This window comes from Canis lupus, chromosome 9, assembly GCF_003254725.2.
Source record: "Canis lupus dingo isolate Sandy chromosome 9, ASM325472v2, whole genome shotgun sequence".
In the NCBI taxonomy this organism is placed as follows: domain Eukaryota; kingdom Metazoa; phylum Chordata; class Mammalia; order Carnivora; family Canidae; genus Canis; species Canis lupus.
The window spans coordinates 12,083,545-12,104,968 of record NC_064251.1 but is presented as its reverse complement, the minus strand read 5'-3'; the positions used below and the strand labels follow the sequence as shown (position 1 = coordinate 12,104,968).

At 42.8% G+C, this 21,424-nt stretch overlaps 1 protein-coding gene across 7 annotated transcripts in view; it reads left to right on the top strand.

Moving 5' to 3' along the window:
* The window catches only part of CEP112 (centrosomal protein 112), a 401,294-nt gene that overhangs the window by 367,317 nt on the left and 12,553 nt on the right, over positions 1 to 21,424 (top strand). Inside the window, exon 26 of one of the 7 annotated variants that reach the window (XR_007412846.1) lies at positions 17,960 to 18,106. The exons of the other annotated variants lie outside the window; for them this stretch is intronic. The gene's annotated coding sequence lies outside the window, so the exon portion shown is untranslated. The remainder of the gene's footprint in view (positions 1 to 17,959; positions 18,107 to 21,424) is intronic. 7 annotated transcript variants of the gene reach the window in all.

The following is a 21,424-nucleotide window of genomic DNA, read 5'->3' as shown; positions in this document are numbered from 1 at the left end:
CTAACTCATCTGCAGTGAAATCTATTTAAAAGTACTAACAGCTCAAAACTATGTTTTATCCGAAAGCACATTATGAAAACAGGAATAATAATTGCAACAGAAATAAAATTCAAAGACTTTTATTGACTTTTCATGTTTAATGGTTATTATTCTGGCTTGTTTCGAGTAATTTTAATAACCACAGTTTATTTACAAAATTCAGACTAATTCTTTTGTTCCCATGCCAACAAAATACATTTGTTCCCAGACAGCTGGTATGATGCATCATTCTAAAATTTGTGTTGTTATGAGGAATAGAACCACATTTAATTTTGGCCACATCTTATTCTCAATGAGAGTTTATTTGAATACTTGCCTCTTTTCGGAAAAACATTTGGTGCACAGTGTCAGGGACATGAATATTTTTGTTAAAATATACATCTCATCAAAATATTCCTTACAAATCAGTTATTCTAGAGATTTTAGTGGCAAAGCAAGTCAACACTTGTACACAAAACGTCTACTCCAAACTATGCACGATGATCACAACGCCATTGTTAAATGAGAACTTAAAGCAGCTCTTCTGGGATGAATGTGCTCTGCATTTCATCATGGCTTTCTTGAGATTCCCTTTGTTTTTAACTTCACTGGGCTGGTTGTGCTGGGGGGAGGAGAGAGGAGGCGTGTTTTTAATCCTGTGCTTTGCTGACATATCACATCCAAGTGTCAGCAGAGCACCCACTGCATCATTGCAGGTGTTTTTCCATAAAGCCTTTTCTACATTGTCAAAGTGGCTCTTTGTCCATGTGGCGAACACTGGGGGACGATGGGGACAGGGGATGAGGGCCACAAAGGGACTACACAGGTCTCTGACCTGGGGCTGCCGGCTTCAAAGCTTGGCTGTGTCTGCCTGGGGCTGGCTCTCATCTTGTAATGTGTAATGAAGTAATGTGATCATACATTCTGACTTCTTACGGTTTGATTTTTTTTTCAGGTAGTTTGGAATTTTAGTGTTTTTTTTTAATCATCTTTTTATTCCAAAAATGATTTACTCCAGATCAGTAAATTATAGAGGCACTTAAATCCCAAGAATAAAAGCTTAAAACCAAGTTTTCTTCTATGCTACCTTTTTAAGTTGGTGGACAAGAGGAATTATCACAATCATTAACCTAGGTAATGGAATACAGTCTCCGAGGAGGAGAGAAAGGAGAATATATCCCTGAGCAGTGTCATATAAAGCCTTGTTTTTCTGGCAGCTGCTAAGCACTGAATTCATGGAATTGAGGGAACAGCTGGAAAGAGGAAGTAAAAGAAGAGAGAAACACAGAGATGGTAAAAGAGGGTGGGAGTGAGTCAGCAGGGTTACAGAGAGATGTTTGATGACTACTTACTGTGCCTGTCACACTCAGAAAAGTTATCAAATATTCTGAGTCATTTACTTACAATTCCTTTTCTGTTCTCTCTAGCCAGAAGATATGTCATTCCTGTTGAAAGAGGCTATTTTGAGGTAGAAGTGATTGAAATTGTTTATTGTCCAACAAATGACAGAGCACAGGTTTTTTAGAGTCATCAGATGTTTATCAGTTTAAATTAGAAATAGGGAAAGAAAAAAAAAAGAAATAGGGAAAGAATGGTGATATTTTTATACAAAAGAAAATTCAGAAATATATTTTTTAAAGATTTATTTATTTGAGAGAGAGAGCACTAAGCAGGGGGGAGGGGCAGAGTGAGAGAGAGAAGCAGACTCCTCACTGAGCAGGGAGCTTGACATGGGGCTCAATCCCAGGCCCCTGAGATCATGACCTGAGCTGAAGACAGACACTTAACCAACTGAGCCACCCAGGTGCCCCTTGGAAATTTCAGAAATTTAAAAGGCCCTTTGAACATATTTTACATGTAGGTAGTAACCTTTTGGATTTCTACACAGAACTCAAGGACAGTTCCAATTGTCATAAAATGTTCAAGTGCAAAAAATGACTTCTTGAAACACATGGAGAAATTAGAACTAGTGAATATAGCGTCGTTGGCATGGATAAATTGTATGAAATATGACACCTATTTTGAAGCAGACAAACCTAATACCTTCTCAGTGCTCAGCATATAGAATTGACATGGAAATCTTGTCTTCTAGGAGCTTCTGTTTTTATAATAAAGGAAGATGTCATTTAAAGATCCATTTGTGGTCTCATATGTGAGATTTACACTCAGGTTTATTGAGAGGAGGTGAGAAGTAGGAGTAGAAAGCTCTCTGACAGTAGATTTTCTCATTTTAATTAAGAAGTAAGGGAGGAGGCAGCCCCAGTGGCTCAGCGGTTTAGTGCCGCCTTCAGCCGAGGGCCTGATCCTGGGGTCCTGGGACCGAGTCCCATGTCAGGCTCCCTGCATGGAGCCTGTTTCTCCCTCTGCCTGTGTCTCTGCCTCTCTGTGTGTCTCTCATGAATAAATAAATAAAATTTATTAAAAAAAAAAAAAAGTAAGGGAGGGTTTGCACTGTGTTAGCCACGACAGACATGTAGGGGGGCTTTTCCTGGCTCGGGTAGGTAGCAAGGTACAATAAAGAAGAAAGGTCCCAGATGTCAGGCTTACATCAGGCTTGGTTCTTGGTTCGGATAGGTGTCGCGTCGGGCCTGGTACCCCACTACGGATCCAGAACAGCAGTGTATTTTGTTTTCTACCCTTCCACTTTAAGATTTTACTTGAGTGAATGCCCATGCAGAGAGAATAAGAAAAAATTGGCAACTTAGACTAAATGATTCCAAATGCTTCATTTGGCTCAGAAGATTTTGAGGTTTTGCTTGAGTTGGTAAACAGAGGAAGGTAAATGAGATGGTAAATCAGAATGTGCCATGGTAACTAAGCTCAGGGTGAACTTTCTTTTTAAACTCCTAAGTAGGGATCCCTGGGTGGCACAGCGGTTTGGCGCCTGCCTTTGGCCCAGGGCGCGATCCTGGAGACCTGGGATCGAATCCCACATCGGGCTCCCGGTGCATGGAGCCTGCTTCTCCCTCTGCCTATGTCTCTGCCTCTCTCTCTCTCTCTGTGACTATCATAAATAAATAAAAAAAATTAAAAAAAAAAACAACTCCTAAGTAGTACATTCAACATTTCAATTCAATTCAACAAATATTTCCTGAGCACCTACTATGAATTGTGTCCTTTATTGGCCTTATTGATAGACATCAATAAGCAAAGAAAAACCCTTGCCCTTAGGAAGCTTACATTTAGTGATAGGTTCTTCATAGCCTTTTGTGTTTTTTTTTAAAGATTTTATTTATTTATTCATGAGAGACACACAGAGGTAGAGGGAGAAGAAGGCTCCCTGCAAGGAGCCTGATGTGGGACTTTATCCCCAACCCCAGGATCATGCCCTGAGCCGAAGGCAGACACTCAGCTGCTGAGCCACCCAGGCGTCCCAGCCTTTAGCATTTCTATATAAATTTTCAACTCAACTTGTCAATTTCTAATGAGTCTTCCAGTCCATGAACATAGTATATTCCTCTGCTTTATTTAAGCATTCTTTAATTTTTTTTCATTTTTATTGTTTTATGTAAAGATGTCTCACACATCTTATGTTAAGTTTATTCCTATTTACTTTACATATTATGGTGCTGTTTGAAATAGTATTACTTTTAAAATTTTATTTTCTCACCATTGGTTCCTGATATATAGAAATAAAGTTGACTTTTGTGTAGTTTCCCTTTGTCATATTAAGAAAGTTTCTATTCTTTTTTTTAAAAAAGACTTATTTATTTGTTTATTTATTTTTAAATATTTATTTATTTATTATTTATGATAGACATAGAGAGAGGCAGAGACACAGGAGGAGGGAGAAGCAGGCTCCATGCCGGGTGCCCAACGCAGGACTCAATCCCGGGACTCCAGGATCGCGCCCTAGGCCAAAGTCAGGCGCCAAACCACTGAGCCACCCAGGGATCCCCAGAAAGTTTCTATTCTTATAAAAAAAATTTTCACTTTTAAATTAAAAATGGATGTTTCTTAAATGCCTTTTTTTTCCATCCTTTGAGATAGTCATACGAATTTTGCCCTTCATTCTGCTAATATAGTGAGCTTCATAGGTTAGTTTTCTAATGTTGAATCATTAGTGTTGTGTTCCTAGAATAAGCCCTTTTTGATCAAGATGACTTATCCCTGTTTATCTTTCAATGAATTTCAATTTGCCAATATTTTGTTTAGGGTTTACATCTGTGTTTATGACTGAGATTAGCCTATGGTTTTCTTTTATTATAATGTTCATATTAGACTTTGGTATCAAAGTTTGCTGTCCTCATAAAACAAGCTGGATATCCTCTCTTTATCTGTTTCCTGGAAGAGTTTGTCTAATACTGATATTATTTCATCCTTAAAATGGTAGATGAAGCCACTGGGGCTTAGAGTTTTCTTTGTTGGAAGATTTTCAGTTAATTGTGTATATACTTTCTTGAGTGGTTATAGTATCAGATTTTCTATTTTAATGTCTGCCTGATTCTTCTCTTTTTGAGATGATAATTGTATTTATATTAGACCTTCTAATTTTGTTCCATATGTTCTGTATTTATTCTGGATATTTTTTCAGCTTCTAGTTCACTAATTCTTTCCTTAACTGTGTTTAATCTGCTGTTAAACCCGTTCTTAATTTTGGTTATTATATTTTCCAGAGCTAGAATTTTACTTAGTTTTTTTTTAGTTTCCTGCCCTGTGCTGAAGTTCACAACTGTTTTTATTTTGTGGAACATATTTATCTCAGTTCTTTTAAAGTCTAAGTCTGATCATCATTATGTGGAATTCACATGGATCTTATTTTATTGCCTTTGTTTGTCTTGGCTTTTGGTCATATTGTCTTTCTTTCTTGTGAGCCGGCTATTTTTGATTGAGTGCCAGATATTTTATATAGAACTTTATAGAAATAATTTGAGGCCTACCTAGAATGATGATAATTTCCTCCATAGATAATTTGCATTTGCTTCTAGGTAGGCAGGTAGTGGCCTTGCTATGGTGAATAATCCTTTTAATCCACTTTCAGGGATTGAGATGATTTGAAGCTAGACCTCAAATTTAGAGAGAGCTTATCTATTTCCAGTTTACTCCTTCTCATAGGGGCTAGCCCTTTGAGATCTACCCAAAGCAAGGGATTTTTACCAGGCACTCCCATTTAGTGAGACCTGGATTGCAATTTGTGTCTCCATGGCTTTTTTTTTTTTTTTTTTTTTTTTTGTGAGGCTGTTAAAAGATCTGTTCAGCTTCTCAGCCTCTTACCAATGACTCCAGAGTTGGCAAAGGCCACTACATTAAAATATTCCAAATGCCAGACTTACAAGTTCTCTTGATAGCCATAATTCTAGGATCTTGGTCCTATAATTCTTCCCTGCCTTGTTAGTTCCCTAAACTTTGAAACAGACTTAGTAGAGAATTATGTAAGTGTCCATTACTAGAAGTGGAAATCCAGTATTTGCATTTCTGTGAGTTGCTTAATGACATTCATTGCTAATTTGTTCTATTGATTTGTTTCTCTAATTTGACCTATAGAAATTAATTTTCTTACATATTCTGTATCTTAGTGGTATGGTAAACTGCAAATACTTTCAGTTGCTTCTTCTTTAATTTTGTATTCAATATTTTAATTTTTTTGAGAACATTGTTTTTCATTTTTTCTTTATGGTTTCTAAGTTTGCCTGGGAAGGTCTTCCCTACCCTAATATTATAAAATATATTCTCTTTGTAAATGTAGTTAAAGTTACTAATCACTGACTTCAAAAGAGGGAGTAGGCCCAATCTAAACCCATGATTGGGCATGGGTTAAGGGCATGCGAACTTTCTCTGGCTGGAAGCAGAAGGGATGTGACAGGAGAGGAGGTCAGAGAGATTGAGAGATTTGAAGTTTGAGAAGGATCCAGTGCACTGGTGCTGATTAAAATTGGAGAGGGCAATATGAGGTGGTCTTCAGGGGCTGAGAGAGGCTGCCAGCTAACCATCAGCAAGACAGTAGCGACATCAGCCCTTATAGCTGCAAGGAACTTGAATTGTGCCCCAAACCTGAATGAGCTCAGAAATAAATACTCTCCCAGAGCCTCCAGATGAGAGTCTAGGCTAGCCAACACCATGATTTTAGCCTTGTGATACCAGAGCAGAGGAACCAGGTGAGCCTCTTGAGACTTGTGATCTATAGAACTGTAAGATAATGAATTTGCATTGTTTCAAGCTGCTAAATTTATGGTAATTTGTTAGAGCAACAGTAGAAAGCTAACACAGGGATCTTACCTTTTTAGTTTTATTTCCAAATAGATAGCCAATTATTATTTTTTTAAAGATTTATTTATTTATTTATTTATGATAGACATAGAGAGAGAGAGAGGCAGAGACACAGGAGGAGGGAGAAGCAGGATCCATGCAGGAGCCTGATGTGGGATTCAATCCCAGGTCCCCAGGATCACACCCTGGGCTGCAGGCAGCGCTAAACCACTGCGCCACCCGGGCTGCCCTAGATAGCCAATTATTGATCACATTTATTGACTAAGATATTCTTCCCCCTTTTATTTGAAATGCTACCTTCGTCAAGAATAAAATTTTCCATATATGCATGAATCTGTTTGGGACTTTGTATTTTTTCTTATTCATCCATTTCCTATGCCAGTAAGAGTCTTTTTATTATTATTGAGTCATTTTTATGGTGCTTAAGAGCATGAACTCTGGAACCACAGTGCCTGGGTTCAAATCCCAGCTCTGCTACTTCTACTTACTCGCCCTGGGACTTCAGACAAGTTACTTTACTTTTTTGTCTCAGTTCCCCCATATTGAAAATGGGTTGGTAATAGTACCCACCTTGTAAAGTTGTGAGAATGGTCAGTCATTATAAGTAACATCTTTAGAAACTATAGAGAAGTAGAAACTTTAGAAAAGTATCAGTACATAGTACCTATTATCTCTAGGGAAAGGTTCCCCTTAAGACCTCTTTTTAGAATTGCCTGAGTCATTCTCAAGCATTTACACTTTCATGTGAATCTTAGAATCATCTTGCCAACTTCCATTTTGTAAAATTCATGGGATTGGTTGGCTGGAACTGCATTGAAGTCATGTGTTAGTCTGGGAAGAACTAACATCTTTGCAATATTGAGTTCACTTATTAGGAACTTCACATCTCTTTGCATTTCATTATGTCTTTAGTGTCTTTCAGTATAACTGAAATTTATCTTTTTATAGACGTTGTACAATTCTTATTAAATATATTCCCAGGTATATTATGGCATTTTTTCCATGGGTTTTCCCCATATATTCTCTAAACAGTCATGACTCATGTTTAGGAAAATGTTCATGTTTTGTTTGTATATATCCAGCTAACCAGAACTATTCTCAACCTTAATGCTATTGAATTTTCAGTTGATTTCTTTAAAAATTTAAGCACATTTTCAGTTGATTTCTTAAATTTATCTAAGTAGGCAATTATAGTGTTCCTTAACAAATAATTTTGTGTTGGGGCACCTGGGTGGCTCAGTCAGTTAAGCCTCTGCCTTCAGCTCGGGTCATGATCTCAGGGTCCTGGAATGGAGTCCCTCCTTGGGCTCCCTGCTCAGTGGGATGTTTGCTTCCTTCTCTCCCTATCCCCCTACCCCCACTCATGTGCTCATTTTCTCTTGCTCTCTGTCAAACAAAGAAGTAAAATCTTTAAAAAAATAAATAATAATTTTGTGTCATCCTTTCCCTCTTTCATCGATATTTGATTTTTTTATTGCCCAGATGAGGCCTCTAGTTCAGTGCTGAGGAGCAGCAATGATAGAATTTGTCCTTGTCTTTTAGTTGTTTTTAATGAGAATGCTTCTTAGGTCTCATACAAGTACTCTGGTTTCTGAGAGCTTCTGATAGTTACTGTTTGTGGGGTTGAGACACATCACGTTCATTGTAATTATGTCCATGTTTTGTCCTTCCCACTAGGCTAAGACTCCTTTAAGGGCCAAGTGTATGTTAGAGTAGGAATACATGCATATACTGAGATCGTGTGTGTGTGTGTGTGTGTGTGTGTGTGTGTGTGTGTGATATCTGCCTCATAGTCAACTTTCAGCACAGAGAAGAGTTTATCTCCACTTGGTATAGGACATTTGCACCAATTAGACGGACATACAGAAAGCCTCAGAGTCCTCCTGTACATGCAAGATAGAAGTACCTCTGCCTTCTGATTTGTCCTGTCATCAGCCACGAGTGACTTCTCGGCCCACTCTTATTATACCAGTGGGGTCTCTGTGTAAGACCCTCATCTCTAAGGTGTAGAATCCCCTGTGTAGGAGTCAGAGGGCACTTCTCCCCTTACTGCATATCCATGCTCCCTCCCTACTCCCCCCCTTCTGGAGCCCTTAGGCCACTGTCAGGGGGAATCTGTGAAGCCACCCTGTGGTCTGACCTTCAGATTCCTGGCCCACTGACTACTGTTTTCCTTTTTTGCCACCTGCTTACAGTATTTCTCTTTTCAACCAGCTGCATGCTGTTTGTTTTACTCACCCCCATGTGGCCAAACAACCTCAAAGAACATCTGAAAAATGCATTTCCCTTTAGAAACAGTAGTAGACATTGCTTATGTTGTATTTCTTATGTTAATATATTATATCTAATATTTTCTTTATTTCTTTATAATAATAAGTTTTTCTTTCAAGGACCGTAAGATGAGTTAATTCCCCAATCATATACATTGGTCTTAATCTTGGTACCTGCCTCCACACAGCGCTTTGTGCAGAATGGGTATCCAACTGCTTGATCAGTGAATATGTGAATAATACATTCCATAAGTTTTTGGACTGAGTTGGCTGACAGATTTATGATTCTAAAGTAATGTCTGCTTGGTTTTCATTAATCTTTAAAACTGCTAGATTTTTGCTTATGCATATATTAACCTTTTTAGTGAAGCTTGCATATGTAAAAATGATGTTGGTTAATTGTTGCCAGTTCCACTTCTTTGTGAGCTGTGACATTTGGGAGGATCTAAGTCTGGAGGAAGGCAAGGTTAGGTTGAAACCTGAAGTATGCATGATGTGTTGTAAAGTTGGCACTTTTTGCTATTTGGTTTTTAAACAGGTGACAAACAATGATAAAAGTGTTTGCATTTGTGTGTACAAAGATGTTGCCAGCAATTAGAAAGTTTCCTGAGAATTTAAATTATGAGTTTTAAAATTTCAACTGAGTTATAACAATACACAGCAACAGGACCCAAATAGTGAGTTGACCTGCTTGTTAGGGAAATCTAGCTATGATATCGATGCAACTATATTACGGTATAATTGGAGTATACTTTTAAAATGACAGAACACCAAAGTTTTAGGCCCTCTTTCAACCATCGATAAGCCAAATAAAGAAGAGATGCCTCACTGATGGGAGAAACAAGCTATTTTTTAACGGGAGATGGCGCCTATTCATTCAGCAAACATTCATTGAACACCTACTATGGGCGAGGCACTATTAGCCTGGAGTATAAGATGAGTGGGAGAAACTTCCCAGAAGGAGCTCATGGCCTCACAGAAGAGATTCTTGAAGTTAGCCTGTATTGGCCTGTTGACTCAGCATAATCTGATTTTTCTGCTTTGTTTTTCACCTCCCTCACAATCTCTTCTACTGACTTCTGGTCTTTGGGAGTTACCCTTTTTGTAGGTAACCTCTGCTTTCTAGTCTTTTCCTTCTTAGTTCTCACAACTATCCATTCTGTCTTCCTCAGTGATAGCATCTATCCCAGGGGCTTCAACACTCACTTATTTCAGTAACTTCCAAATTTCTATTCACAGGTGTACCTCTTTCTCAAACTATTTCTACCTGTGTAGTGACACATGCATGTTAGTCTGGCATATCAGACTCTTGGGTTGAAAGCCAGGGTCTTTAGAAAAAGAACTCCTTGCTGCTAAATCTAGGTTTTAGAGTCAATCTAAGAATTTGGGACTCTTAGTTCCTCCTCATCTTCAGGAGGAAAGAGAAATGAGTCATTAGTAATAGGCAATATGAACAGAGTTTGTCTTAAAACCAAGCAGTCAAGCTGGTAGTGTGATTTCAGTGAAGAGGGGGAAAGATTCACTGCCCTTTTCCCAAAGATGTTTGCTCTCCTAACTTGTTGAACATAAATTATTGGGGCACAATTTCAGGTATCAGAGGCCTGACTGTTTCCCAATTAGAGACATCCTACTGCAAGATATCCCTTGAACCGGTCACCTATCACAACTTACCAAAAGGCATTTGGCTAGGAAAAAGTGGTGAGAAAATGTGAACATATTGGGCACCAGAACAGGATTGGAGGAGGAGGACAGAGAAAGGAGAAACCAGGAGACAAGTGTCACTCGAGAGTTTTGCATAGTGTTGGCTTGGGAGTCAATTAGAGCCTTCTGGTGATGGGTTGGGAAAGGAGCACACTTGCTGTGATGAGCACCGGGTGCTGTCTGCACGCCTTGAATCCCTATATTGTACACCCGAAGCTAATACTGCACTGTATGTTAACTAACTGGAATTGAGATAAAAAGTTAAAAGAAGAACAAAGGGCCCCTCCGAACCTGTTCTTGGCCAACAGGGTGGTATGAACTCTTTCCGTGAATCAGTAGTGCTGAACTCTGGAAGAAGACAAACCACTCAAATTGTAGCAAAACGAGAGGAAAGGAAACCCTTCTTCTTCCACCCCAAGCCAGGGGCTAAGTGGGTTTAACCCTGCATTGTTGTCAGAGAGCACTTCCATTCCTGCTCAGTTTATATAATCCCAGGAATGCTGTGCCCCCAAAGCCACATGTAGTCAGGTGGTTTTAGAGTTTTCTCTGCCCTTGTGGTTATGAATCATATAGACCTTTAGTGCTTAACCACAAACAGAGGATTTTCCAGGTGGGGGATCGGAGTCATGAAAAGGAAACCACTAAAACACAAGTCACTGGGGTCATAAGGTCTTTTTTTGTTGAAATGGGGTGACTGCCCTAAGAATGGTGTCCCAGGCATCGCGCCCCATGAAGTGCAGGGAATAGCTCCTGCGCTAAGGCTTCCCAGGCGGTGGGAGACAATGGAGGTAGTGACCCCCGGCCAGGATGGACTCTACCTTGCCTGAGTTGTTGTGCATTCTGTTCCTTGAGGTTGTTCTAGAAATTAATTTTATTCTCAGCATACAAATAATAGAAACTGACCTTAATGTTGCTTCCATTTTTGTTTACTTAAATGTATGAAATGTAAAATATGCTGGTTCCCAAAATTAATTATCACTCTAATTCCCACTGCTAAGTTTTAGCCTCTCTTGGACTCCTTTCAATGGGCCTTTTGTTTTTGCATGAAAGTAGGAATATTTTTAAAATGCATGTTAGTAATACAATCAATTATAGAGGCATAAGAGAAAAGAACATAGGATTTTAGAGTTTTGGGGTGTTTTATTTTTTTTATTTTTTTTATTTTTTTGGCGTTGTTTTTATTTGGTTGGCTTTCCTTTTTTCTTTCTAGTACATCAGAGTGGGACCACAGTTTAAGTCAATCCTATAACAGATACCAACTCCAAAAATATCCTTTTATTCCCTTACCCCATGGCCCTGAAGTTGTGATTACTCTCTGTAATTCCTTGGGCTTCTACATTTGGTTCCCTGGACATTTTCCCAAGCTTGTTCAACCATTAGCCTTCTGGACTTCTGGGTTTAAGTACTGTCAGATCAGATTTAAATCATGTGTTGAGGCTTGGTGGGTCCATCATTGTCCTCAATTTAAGAAGCATTATAGAGGTCACGACATTGCTACAAAGAAGGTGGCACTAATCCTTCACTTTATAAAAGGGAACGCTGTGGTATGCATTACACCAAAGCACCAGCCCCACCAGCACCAGAACCCAGAAAGCCAGCAGCACACTCATTTCCTCTGCTCTCACTGTGTACTTCCAGGGATGGGTAGTACAAAACCAGATGTCAACTATTTTTCAAATACTCCTCTCTGACTTAGCATTGAATTTCCCTGAGACCAGATGCCAGTGTTTAAATAATATCCTGAAGGATCCAAAGAGAAGGAATTACTCATCGTGTTTCATTCATATAAAATCTGAAATAAAGGGGAGAAAAGTACAAAAAAACCAGAGTACCTTGAGTATGTTTTGCCAGACTCATAATTTGAAAAAAGATTGCCTCGCTTACGAAAGCTCAGGAGTGAAGTGTTCTTTTTCTTTAATTATCAATTGAGCCTCTCATTACTTGTTATTAGTGCTTTCTCGTAAAAACGAAAGCAATTTTTCTTGTAAGGCAGTTTGGTTACGTTTTCAGGAGATGGGGCAATACTTGCTTCAAAGTGGCACTGTCCTCAGTCACTTCCACTTATTTTATCGATTTCTGCCTTGCTCTCTGAAACCACTGCTTTGATGGTCTGCATCACACAGCAAATAACCAAACCCCTTGTGTTTGAATAATTCCTTTCCGTGGTGCTCCCCAAGGTAGTACCAAGAGCTTCACTGAGCACAGGTGCCATTAGGGCCTGAAGGGCCCCAAGGCCAGTCATGGGCAGGTCCTCAGCAATGTTGGCTGCCGGGTATGTAGGTCTCTTATAAGATAGAAGTTGTGTGAAAGGGCCCACCACAACGTAAAACAGAGGCCAGTAGAAGGTACACTGCAGTTGAATAATGTGACTTTGTGGTTGACCCTATCAAAATAATGTGCGTGTGTGCATGTGTGTTATGGTTGTTTACTTTCTGCAGCAGCAAGAGAGAGTCTCTGAATGGGGAGAGCAGATGGTGGGCAGTACCCAGAGCTGGGGATTGGCCCAGAGCACCCAACAACATCAGATGATAGCATGTAAAGCCTACCTTAATTCGGCAAGAGAGCTCACGCAGGAACTAACCCACTAATTTGGAAAGTAGGGAGGCTTGGGGTGACCAGAGTTGGAATGCAGGTAACAGGAGGGCAGGAGGTAAGATACGTGGAGGTGTGGAAGGTGGTGCAGGGGGTGGGGCAGATGTCTGTGCCCCAGGATCCAGTAGGGTCAGTGGGGTGTGGTGGCTTTTAAATAGTGGCCATCCTCATGTCATCGTTGCTGGCTGATTGGTTGGGTCAGCTCGTCGGTGCAAAGTCAGGAGCCTTGGCAGAGAATCTCGGCCCCTGTCAAATAATCCATTAGAAATAGTTGGTTGAATCTCACACCGGTTTAAACAGTAAGAATGTTTTGGTTCCTGTAACTGAGAAGTAGTATTGGCTTCAAAGGAGGCTTAATCCAATTACTCAAACTATGTGACCAAAAGCCAGTTCTCTCTCCATTTGTTAGCTCTGCGTCCCTATTGTCCGCAGGTTATCCCTCTCGTGGTTGCAAGCTAACTGCTAGCAGTTCTGGGCGTGTGTGTCTAGGCTCAAATCAGCCGAAAAGAGAAAGTTCCCCTCCACAGCAGCGGGAGTCTTGGACTCAGTTTCATTGGCCTCAAGCTCTAATTCTAGCAGGGCCTGGAGCAGAAGGCAGAGGGGAAAGGCAGTTCATACAAACCAATGGGGTTAATGAAGCAAACCACCATTGCCTGGGGCCTGCGGCCTGGGGCCACTGGCTACTAAGTCCACAGGCTGCTGGGCCTCAGCTACTAATGTGTCTCCTGTCCTTACCTGCATTGTCCCAGCAGCTCATAGGGCTGAGCAGGCCAGTGTAAGGGCCCAGTGGCTCAAGTAGAGTGAGGATGAAAAGCACCCAGAGTGTGGTATTTTTAAATTTAAAAAATCGTTAAAGTAAGGTGGTACTGGGACACCTGGGTGGCTCAGTCAGTTAAGCATCTGAGTCTTGATTTCAGCTCAGGTCAGGATCTCAGGGTGCTGAGATGGACCCTGCATCTGACTCCGAGCTGGGCATGGAGTCTGCTTGAGACTCTCTCTCCCCCCATGCTGTCCCCCCACTCTCTCTTGCCCTGGCACTCTCTTAAGGAAAAAAAAAAACCCGAAGTGGCATTACAGCATTATGTCTCCCCCAAATTCTTGTGTTTGAAGCCTGAAGTCCCAGTGTGATGGTATTTGGAGATGGGGCCTGTGGAAGGTAGTTGGGTTGGGGATGGGGTTAGTGCCCCTGTAAGAAGAGACAGGAGAGGTCTGGCTCACGTCCACCGTGTGAGGACACCACGAGAGGGTGACTGGCCCTGAGTCGGCAGGAGGGCTCTCACCAGATCCTGATGCTGCTGGCGCCCTGGTCTTGGACTTCCCAGCCTCTAGAACCATGAGGAGTAGATGCCTGTCGTCCAAGCCACCTGGGCCATGGAATTCTGATACAGTAGCCTCAGCTGACTGAAGACCAGCTGGGACTGAGAGGCCAGAGGAATCAGGATCATCCATCAGTGAGGACAGAGAGCCTGGACTGCGTCAGCGGATTGAGAGGAAGCCTGTGCTTGCTGCTGCCTCGGCCTCTTCCTCCTCCTCCTCCTCCTCCTCCTCCGTCAGTGACTCCTTACAGTGTCTCATCACCAACACGTGTGACTTCTCTTCCACTTTGTCCTTCCCTCCCCACCTCCCACCCTCCTGGCTGTCACCTTTGTTTGAATCCGAATCAACTCAAGTTGGGAGGAAATGGCCTCTTGCCTAGCCGGTGTCTCTGCCTCCATCTCTGACTCATCTTCCCTAAATACCACTGCTGCTGTGTTTTCTCCTGCTGGAAGAGACCACCGGCTCACGGTCTCGTATCAGACTTCTCTGCCTGCTTCTGAGGGCTCTGGTGGTCTGGAGGGCTTGTCCAGGCTTGTGTCCAGGCCCCCAGCCCCCATGGGCTGGCCTCCGCCCGGCAGGCCTCCACTCCCACACAAGCCACGCTTCCTGGTGCCACAGCACACAGGGTATTTCTCTTCACCTGCAATGTCCTTTTGCCAAATCACCACCCATCCAACTGCTGTTCACCTTTCGGGGTATAGCTAAACACCCACCTCCTCCCCTCTGACCTTCCAAACTGTCCCACGCCACAAAGATCTCGTTCCAAGCTTCTATTACACTCAGGGTCCCCGTAGCTGAAAGTGTAATGTTTGTGGGCTAATTCTGTTTCCCAACAAAAGTGGAAGACAGGATTGGAGACAGGATTTGATTCCTCCTCTGTGTTCCTCCTGGAGCATAGGCTAGGACTGAGAATGATTTAGGGGTTCAGCATTGATTAGGAGAGGTGAAGAGGGAACACTGGCACGAAATGTCAGCCCCCAGTCCTGAGCACACTGGAGGCCAGACTTCCTTGAGTCGGCTCCTCCCATCCTAGTGGATCTCCGCCTGACCTCCCACTGGGCCCTACATCCCATTGGCATGGAATCATTTAAGTGAAGATGTAAAGGTTGCTCCAGAAATCCTGAGACAGTAGTTTAAAGGCCCCTGTGCCTAAGACTAGCCTCCCTTTGATACGTTGCACACATAATCCTTCTATAGCCACACTGGCTACCTGCCTTTCTCCCAGGCTGCTTCTGGTTCCCACATGCCAACCAACGGCACAGTGGAGCTACATGAGTAGATTATATTAAAAATTTCAGCTGAATCTTCTGAAAGTTCTCATTCCACCAAACATTTGCTCTGCCTTAAGGGACATTTAAAATATATATTAACGTAAGTTTGCGATCAACAGCCCTTATTTTTCCAGGATCACTGGACCTGACAACAGTCACATAAGCCACTTTTACAGGCCCTTGGGCCCACCTGTCAGGCTATTTAAAGTCTTCTTTGAAAAAATAAGATGTTAAGGCCAGGAGGAAGCAAGATTAATTTTCTCAAAGAAAATCTATCACAAAAAGATTTTCTCGAGGCTGGAAAAAAAAAATGTTAGCATAATGCAAGATAAATGGTATCCTTATCCCCCAAATCTCAGACTTTCTGCTGCCACCATTGGTTTTAAATATATGTACAAGATAAAGAGGGAAATGAAATGGCTCTGGAGTTCTGAGCGACCCACTCGGGCACTGGAGCCCCACAGAAAGATCTGATAACGGCCTACAGTGCTTGGAAATACATAGCAAAAACAAAACCTCGCGGATTCAATCAGAATTAGAAACGACACTCTTTCTGTTTGTTTTCACATATAAATGAGGTAGTGGAAATGCCCGCTATAATATATTTTGCCTTGAGGGCCAATAAACATAAAGAATAACATTAGTCATAATATCAGCACCAATGTTTAGGAATTTTTTTCTAATTTTAAACAGTGATTTTTCTCTGTCATTGAAGTAAAGAAGAAAGCTGTCCTGATGAGGAGCCCTCAGCCAGCAACGGTTGTCGAGAGCTTTTTTCCCTTTGTGTTTTGACTCTCCGCCGTGAATTCTTTTCAGACATCATCAGAATATGTTTCTAGATTTCAGTACATTTTTAATATTAAAGAAATGTCTTCAACTGAAGGAACAAAATCTTCCTGCTCTTTACTTGACCTTTGTTGGTTTGATGTGTTTTAAAAAAAGATCTGGGCAACAGTTTTATAAAGAATGCACCGAGACATTCCTGGAAAAGCACACCAATGAAAATAATAATGAAAAAAAGATTAGAAGAGGAAGCCTCTTGCTCAATCTAACGTACTGCTAATCTCCCCACAGTTTTTTAGGGTTGTGCCAGTTTTATTGAAGACAGGAACAACGTACCCAAGTTTTTAAAAGATACTTGAATGTAACTGTTTCTAACAGCAATTTTACTTTCACACATGTCCCAGTAGACCAAGCCAAGTTATTATTCCTCCCAGTTTGTCTGATTTATAAAAACAGAAATGCCAGTCTCTCTCAGACTGAACGTGAGCTGCTCTCTAGCCATGTCTGCACCTGACCTAGAGCAGGCGGGGAGCCCAGATGCTTACAGTCGGGTATGTTCTGCTTTGTGCAAACTCCAGCCAGCATAAGAGGTGGGCAAAAATGCCTTTATGTTGGCAAAAACAATCCTTAGGATGTTTTCAAGTATCAGCTCAATAACAATGCAATCTTCTTTTCTTTTCAAATACCATTGATTTCCAGTAAAACAGAGAACCTACCCTCAGGGGACCCACAGTCTAATATGAGGGAGGAGTGCATAAATAACTGTCGTGTGACCATGAAGAAAAACAGAGGTTCTGGGGTAGAAAGACCTGGATATGGGTCCTAGTGCACTTGCTAACTAGCTGTGTGCCTTTGGATAGAGAGGAGCCGCTCTTGGCCTGTTTCTTTGGATTTTAATAGCCATAAAGATACCACGTGGAATTGGTAGGGAGAGGAAATAAAATATAATATATGCAGTTGGATGCATTATGGTGCATAGTGCATAGAAGACAGTTAGGAATTCTCAGCTGGCCACCGTCACAACAGCCATAACTATTTGCTGCCTCAGACTTAGAGGCTTGTTAGAGGAGGGAGCAGGTGGCCTGAGTGGACCACTACGGAAGGGCATCCCAGAGAAAAGGTCTCTGTGAGAGCAATGAGTAGTGCTCCAGCTGGTCAGGAGGAGGAGAGAGCACAGAACACGTGCAAAGGCGTGAGGCACTGAATGGCATGTGATTTGGTTGTGGGGGGAGGGGGGATGCAAGTCCTCATGGGAGCATAAAGTGTCCTAAAAAGTTAGGCTAAGATCAGCTGAGAAGGTTTTTAGGTGACCCATGCGAACAAGGCTGTCCTTAGTCTATCAGTTTTAAAAAAAAGTCACTGACGCACCCCCCTGATTGCTCCCAACATGGTCAGATCTGCATTTTCGAGAAATAGGCAACAATGTAGATAAGCAGTTGAAGGAAAAAAAAAAGTGGAAGCAGTCTCTCCCTGTCCCTTTTATCCCCAGGTCACTGCACGACCCCCGCCCACACCTCACCCCTTGGCAGCCCCAAAGCATACCACACACGTCCACCTGGATGCTTGTGGCCCTTCCCTCTCCTGCATTCAGAAAGTCCCTACTCATCCCACAAAGTCCAAGGCCCATCTCATCACCTCTGTGAAGACTCCCATTATCCCACTTAGAAGTAATCAATCTCTCCGATTCCCGTCCTTGGCCTATTATGCTTCAATTATGTTTTTATGTAGCTCCTTTTTTACGTGTCTGATGTCAAATGTGTAAGCTTCCCGAGGACAAAAACCATTTGCTACTCCACACAGAGCTACGCGGAGTAATCACCCGGAAACGTTGGCTGGATACAGCTCCCGACCGTCGTCATTCAGAAAGCCTGAATGGAGTCTTTGGATAACTGCACGTTCCCCAACTTTTAATTGAATGAAAATTCCTTTTATCTCTGCTGTGTAAAGGTGAACAACTCATGAATTTAGTCAGTGACTGTTTACAATGGTGTTTTGAAATTTTCTGCTATGAGGTTGTGGGGTCTCTGTTCCCATTAGTTGGGAGGTAAGGGGATTCATGCACAAAATCCTCATTAGTGTTAATTGGAACTGCCTAAGTAAATCCCGGGTGCGCCAGGGGGACAATGACCGCCTTTGTATTCCTATTTTGTGTTTTGTATAGAATGCCATATCTGGCAAGACATGCCTTCTCAAACATAAGGAGATAATTGGTACTTTGAGGGAGAGATTTAACTTATTTATAATTGTCAAGAGTTTAAATATGCAGAAAAGAAAGAGCAGTCATAGCTTGCCTCTTTTGAAAAAAAAAATGCCCTCAAACCAGGTCAGAAACCTCAGACTAAATCAGATATTGGGAGTGATCTTTAAAGGTTAGATGTGGATACTCCTGTAATTTTTGCTTTAAAATAGGAAACAACATATTTATCAACAAACAAATTCCATCCTGAACTCTTTATTTGAAGCACAGTGGCTCTCAGATCTCCCAGGACTGATCCGAGGTCCAGGTGGCTTTGTTTCACATGTGGTGACAACATGGGAGGCGAACCATGGCCGTGGTCCTCGGCCCCCCTGCAGCTGCCCAACCTGTGAAACCCAAGGCCATGCTCCCCACCCCCTGCCTTTCAGCCCACCTCTTCCACCATTCCTGATCTTTCTCTCATTCTACTTCACCTACACCCTGAATAGTGGAGCCCCTTGTGGATGACTCTCTGCTCCTGGGAAATTCTTAATCTCTCCTTCCCCCTTCAGAAGCCCTTCCAGTCCCCAGGCTTCACCTTGCTTCTCCAGCCAGGGCTCTCAGGCATCCATTCCCCGCCTTTCTCATAAGCTCCGTGGCATTTCCGAGCACCTCCCTGGTGTGTCAAGCTAAGTGAATACAAACCCAGACCATGTCTTCTCTCCCACCCACCTACACACAGGCTCCCTCCACCCATCACCCCATCTCTCCAGGGACATTGCTCTTCTGGGCATGTGGCTGAGGCCTGAATTCTCATTCAACTCACCTCTCACTTTTATTTTTTACAAGCCAGTTCATCATCACCATCTGTAATAGGACCTTCCTACAGCCTTGCCTTTGAACCAGAGCACACTCTCATTCTCTCTCTCTCTCTCTCTCTCTCTCTCAACTATATCACTCCAGCTGCTCCCACTGTCCCCAAGCACCAGGCTCTTCCTCTCCTGAGATTTCTTTACAACATCTCCAGATTTTCCCTCCTAGGGTCCCATCTCCCAGTGGCCCCACCATAAGTGGGCACAGTGTGGGTTCAGCTTCAGCCCTGGGTCTAGCAGTTGCTCACTGTGGGCCTGTTTCTTCATCTATGAAATGGGTGTGATATTATCTGTCTCCCATATTTAATGGAAGGATTGAATGGTGTCTTCATAACAGGTGGAAGATTAGGTATCAGTTCTTTAGTACGGTGCCTGACATGTCAGGTGTTTGTAAGTGTTGATTTGTTTATTTTCTGTTATATTCAGTGGGATGACTTTTACTGCCTTCCATAAATTCAAGATCCCAACTACCTGTTCAGCCATAGCTTTGTTCAGTCATTAGCTCATTAAAACAGTATTTGCTGAGCATTTACCATATGCCAGATGTTCCAACCTTACTTGAGTGTACAGAGAGTTAAATATCAAATGGACTCCAAAAGCCTCACCAGTAGCAGGCTCACTCCGTAAGTCCTCTTGGGTCTTCTATTAAGGAAGTCAGTTAAAAGTCTCAGGAGTCTTTCCCCTTCCTCCTTGGTTGGGGTTTCGGTCCTCTGTTGATGGACACTACCTTTTCATGAAGTCTGGCCCCACCCCAAAGGGGCAGACCCACTCTGTCTCTGAGAGGAAGACAGTGGAAACCACCCCGTCCCTCCCCAAACTGTTCTCTCCAAACCCTTTCAGAGACAGACCTTCCGAGGTGGACATATTGCTTCCCTTTAACTCCTATAAGCTCGGCCCTCCACGTGTCTCTGGCATGCACCACCCCAGGCTCCCCATTCAACCTTTCTCGGTCCCCGCCTCCAGAGTGGGTGCAGGCAGGCATCATGATCCTCTCAGGCTTCTACCATTTAATGTTGCAACCCTATAAAAAGTGTGGTTGTGCGGTGGGGGAAAGAAGCCGGAGGAGGAGGCAAACCATGGATGAAGCAGCCCCCCCCCCCTTTCAGGGCACATCTTGGCAGCCCGGTGGGCGTTGGGGTTTGCCTCCCTCGTCCTCAGCTCCGAGGCTGGCCTGCTTATTCGTAGCCACGGTGCTGACGAAAAACTGCAGGACCATAACGACAGAATCTGCTCTTTGTATTTGGGAAAGGTTTGGTGACTCATTTATTCTGGACGTTCTGAAGACCCTGTCGTCTTAAGACAGAGACTGACTTAATAACACCTTGTGCCGTGAAGCTTGATTCATTCATTCACTTGGCAAATATGTGGTGACTTGCTGCCATAGGCCAGACCCCGAGATAACTGCTGGAGCTGCCTCAGTCAGCAGAGCGAGCACGGCCCTACCTTGCGGTCCTCAGCCTAGTGCAGGGCTCAGCCAACTTTCTGTGAAGGGCTAGACAGAAAATAGTTGAGGCTTAACCTGCGAGCCCTGGGGTCTCTGTCCAGATGGCTCATGCAAAAGCACCACAGATAGTAAGTGAGCAAATGAGCTTATCTGTGTTCCAATAAAGCTTTATTCACAAAAATAGGCAGTGGGCCAGATTTGGCCTATAGGGCAAAATTTCCTGGCCCCTGATCAAACACGCAACATATGTCACAAGTTACTATTCTGCATAATCTGCCTTGTTTCAATCAGGACTATTTCGCTTGCAAGTAACGGAAAACACAACCCAAACTGAAAAATCTAAGATCAGGGCTAGCTTCAGGGTCAGCGTGACAGAGGCCCAGTGTCTGTCTCTCCAGTTCTCAGCTCTCCTCCCTCCAGATTGGCTCCCCTCTCAGTCCAGCTTTCACTCGGGGGGTAGCAACATGGCTGTCACAACCCCAGAATGACGTCCCCTGGGTGAAGTCTAGCGGATGAGAGAGTTTGTCCCATGACTCTTGGTGACTCTGGTTACCAAGGCTGGGGTCATGTACCCAGGCCCCAAATGATCCCAGCACAAGGGGAATGTGACATGATGCCTGGCTGGGCCTTATCACATACTCCACCCTCCTACCCCCCCCCATCCTGTGACCTTGGGTGGGACGGTGTGGGGGAGAGGTATATTCAAAGCCTCTCAAATGAATGCTGGAGGGTGAAACAAATATCCACTACATATATCTTGTGAAATTCTAAAT